The sequence below is a fragment of the Ipomoea nil genome, unplaced genomic scaffold, assembly GCF_001879475.1.
Source record: "Ipomoea nil cultivar Tokyo-kokei standard unplaced genomic scaffold, Asagao_1.1 scaffold1250, whole genome shotgun sequence".
NCBI classification, from domain to species: domain Eukaryota; kingdom Viridiplantae; phylum Streptophyta; class Magnoliopsida; order Solanales; family Convolvulaceae; genus Ipomoea; species Ipomoea nil.
The window spans coordinates 2,989,635-2,993,913 of NW_017617678.1; the positions used below are offsets into that span (position 1 = coordinate 2,989,635).

The following is a 4,279-nucleotide window of genomic DNA, read 5'->3' on the forward strand; positions in this document are numbered from 1 at the left end:
ATCAATAACACCATATAATCATTAAGAACTCCACATAATCGTTAAGAACACCATGGTTATCAAGAATCTCCCGATGTCAAGATCACCCATGGAACTATCCCATCAATCATCAATAATAACATCACAAATCATCAATACACAATAATATGGGGAAAACCTACGGGGGAATTCATAACTATGAAAATAGGTTTTGTTGAGACATGGGTTACCTCTTAGCCTTAATTAATTCCTTGGCTATGAAGGGTCTTTCTTTAAGCTTTCTTTCTTTCTTGATTTCTTCTAAGGGAATTCTTGGAGCTCTTTGGGGTGGTGGGACGTTTATTGTGGTGAAAGATCTAGGTGCCTCCTATATCCCTATTTATATATTTAAGACTCCTAATTAGGGTCTGAATGGTATGGGTTTACTAATTCTATTCCTTATAGGACTAAGGGTTTATTTTAGGGATAAGGGTCCATGGTCCATAGTGGACCATATTAATTAATTAAAGGGAATCCTAATCGTAGTCGGGTTTAATAGGCTTAAGACATTAATTTAGGCAAGGGTCCACGGTTCATGGTAGACCTTATTAATTAATTAAAGGAAACCTAACCGAATTAAATCATATTTAATTATTATTAACGGGATTAATTAAATAATTAATTAATTAATCCAGGATTGAAGGCCGTAACACGGGGTGTTACACCCCCCCCCCCCGCTCGAGAGAGCCTCTATGCTATACAATTCTACAAGCTTCAAAAGAGCTCATGTATATAAGGGGGGCAAATCTTGTTTCCAAACCAATGTGGGACAAAGTCCCTTATTTTCCCTTCATTTCCCAACTCAAATGGGTCTACTTTGAGAATCAATATCTCATTCACCCATTATCCGTTTTGAGCGTACAATATATCAATATCTTCGTCTCACTACGAAGAACACGAATCCACTTTGACCCGACCGAAATCGGAAGTGGACCCCACTGATAATTGTACCACAAAATAGCCACTTAATATGCCATTTTAAGCTAATTTTTCCAACAAGTCCATCGCTCATTACCCATGCGCATTGACTTCCAAACACCGAGACTTAGTAAAATTTAGGCATCTTAATTATGAGTAACAATTAATACGAGCTCATGGTTAAAGTTCAGGATTTTGTTATTATACATAGTAGATATTAGAATAGGAATTGTATTAAACAATTTTATAATATTAGTATACTAATTTTAACCTAGAATTATAGTACGAATAGAAAAGTAGAAAAAAATATATTTTTATTAGAAAGAGAGTATTTTCGGAATCGGGCGGGAAGTGAAAGATCAGGATTTTGTTTTTATATATAATATAGATATAGATTATAATAGGAAACATATTACACTATATTATAATATTAAAATAGGAATTCTTAAGCCCGCACGGGTTTAGCTCAATGGTTCCATGGGTAATATTTGGGAGAAAAAACCAAGGATCAATCCTCAGGCAGCGATAGTGTGGGAATTATGTCCAAAGTGGGCAGATTCCTTTTATTAGAAATAGAGATTTTTTTAGGAATTTGGCCGGAAGTTAAAGTTTTGGATTTTGTTTTTATATGTAGTGTAGATTAGAATAGGAATTGTATTACACTATTTTATAATATTAGTCCACCGTTAACTTGAAACCAAAGTAGTCAACCGTTTATATTTATACGTGAAGTATAATATTATGAGAACAAAATAATTTTATGGTTATACACACACACACACACACACACACACACACACACACAAACACACACACACACACACATACAATTTTATGGTTATTTTCGCAATTATGACAATGCTTGGTGAGGGGGGCAAAAAAAAACATTATAATATTAATTTAACAGGTGAATAAAAGCCTAATGATAATAATGAATGAAAAGTCAAGCTTGGTTAGGGGTTGGGGGTTGGGGGTTGTGGGGTTGGTGGGTGGGTAGGGGGGGTGGCAAAGCCTCCTGCAATTAATAGGTGGTTGCACCCCTAGAGGGAAACAATACAAAATGAAGAATTATAATTTTCAAAGTCACTCATCCATTGTATTAATTATTTAACAATGAAAAGAAAGAGAATAGTGTAAAAAATATTATTCAAACTGGAGGAAATTTTCATATGCTGGCATAATATGCAGAAAATTAACCATAATACCTCCAGGACATACATTAACATAAAGAAACCAAGTTCAGTTTTGGACTCACAAAAGAAGTTATACTTCAAAAATAAGTAAAACACTGAGCAGAAAATAACCTTCTTCCCTCGCAGTTGGTTGCCAAAGCTGGACGCCGCTACTCGCCTCACAGATATATAGCTAACGGTGGTCTCGCAAAAGCTCACTGCCGTTGTCTCGCATCGTAGATGGTCATTGAAACTTGAAGTCGCTGTCTCGTCAATGCCGCTACTCGCCTCATAGATATATAGCTAACGGTGGTCTCGCTCAAGCTCGCTGCCGTTGTCTCGCATCGTAGAGGTTCGTAGCTAACGGTGGTCTCGCTAAAGCTCGATGCTGGCGTTGTCTCGCATCGTAGATGGTCGTTGAAGCTTGAAGTCGCTGTCTCGCCACTGCCGATGTCTAACATTGCAAAGATATACAGCTAAAGCTCGCTGCCATTGTAGCCTCACAGATATATGGCTAACGGGCTAACGGTGGGGTCTTGATAAAGCTGGACGCCGCTCCATGTGCCCATTAAATATGCGTCAACAGCAGGATTTGAACCTGCGCAGGCAAAGCCCAATAGATTTCGAGTCTATATCCTTAACCACTCGGACATATTGACAATAAGCCCAATAGATTTCGAGTCTATATCCTTAACCACTCGGACATATTGACAATCATGCTAAGATCATTGAAATAGATACATCAAAGACAAACTGAAAGGAAAAACAACCGGTAACAACAATAAACTACCCACTGTGGGGCTTGAACCCACAACCACAAGCTTAAGAGCCTTGCACTCTACCAACTGAGCTAGACAGGCTTGTTGATAATTAGCCACCAATAATATAAATAATCCGTAATCATAGAAAAGTCTACACTAATCTTCCATTTAAAAAGGTGAGTGGAAAACCCATTATTTGTTTGGAGGGGCATATTGCATAAGTCTGCCATTTAACTATTGACTCCATCACATCAGTCCATCGCTCATTACCCATGCCGTTTGATGCTGCTACTAGCCTCACAGATATATAGCTCGCTAAAGCTGGCTGCCGTTGTCTCGTCACAGGCGATGGTCTACGAAGCTCGACGCCATTTCTAACATATTGACAAGTGAAACGTCAACAGCAGGATTCGAACTTGCGCAGGCAAAGCCCAATAGATTTCGAGTCTATCTCCTTAACCACTCGGACATATTGACAGGTTAACACTCATGCTAAGATCATTGTAAGGAAACAGCAAAAAAAATTGCCCACCGTGGAGCTCCAACCCACGACCACAAAGTTAAGAGCCTTGCATTCTACCAACTGAGCTAAACAGGCTTGTTGATAATTAGCCACAACTACTATAAATAATCCGTAATCATAGAAAAGTCTACACTAATCTTCCATTTAAAAAGGTGAGTGGAAAACCAATTATTTCTTTGGGGGCGCGTATTGCTTAAGTTTGCCATTACACTATTGACTCCATCACATCAGTCCATCGCTCATTACCCATGCGCATTGACTTCCAAACACCGAGACTTAGTAAAATTTAGACATCTTAATTATGAGTAACAATTAATACGAACTCATGGTTAAAGTTCATGATTTTGTTTCTATATATAGTATAGATTAGAATGGGAATTGTATTAAACAATTTTATACTTTTAGAATACTAATTTTAACCTAGAATTATAGTACGAATAGAAAAGTAGAAAACAATATATTTTTATTAGAAAGAGAGATTTTTCCGGAATCGGGCGGGAAGTGAAAGATCAAGATTTTGTTTTTATATATAATATAGATATAGATTATAATAGGAATCGTATTACACTATTTTATAATATTAAAATAGGAATTTTTAAGCCCGCACGGGTTTAGCTCAATGGTTTAGTGAGTAATATTTGGGAGAAAAAACCAAAGTTCAATCCTCAGACAGCGGTAGTGTGGGAATTATGTCCAAAGTGGGCAGATTCCTTTTATTAGAAAGAGAGGTTTTTTTAGGAATTTGGCCGGAAGTTAAAGTTTTGGATTTTGTTTTTATATGTAGTGTAGATTAGAATAGGAATTGTATTACACTATTTTATTATATTAGTCCACCGTTAACTCGAGACCAAAGTAGTCAACCGTTTATATTTATACGTGAAGTATAA

At 36.9% G+C, this 4,279-nt stretch overlaps 2 non-coding genes across 2 annotated transcripts; both read right to left on the reverse strand.

Moving 5' to 3' along the window:
- Positions 1-2,685: 2,685 nt before the first annotated feature.
- Positions 2,686-2,767, reverse strand: TRNAS-CGA. Its single transcript has one exon. It is a non-coding gene; the product is annotated as a tRNA-Ser (tRNA).
- A 497-nt stretch (positions 2,768-3,264) lies between these two features.
- TRNAS-CGA lies at positions 3,265-3,346 on the reverse strand. The gene has a single exon. It is a non-coding gene; the product is annotated as a tRNA-Ser (tRNA).
- Between the last annotated feature and the right edge of the window lie 933 nt (positions 3,347-4,279).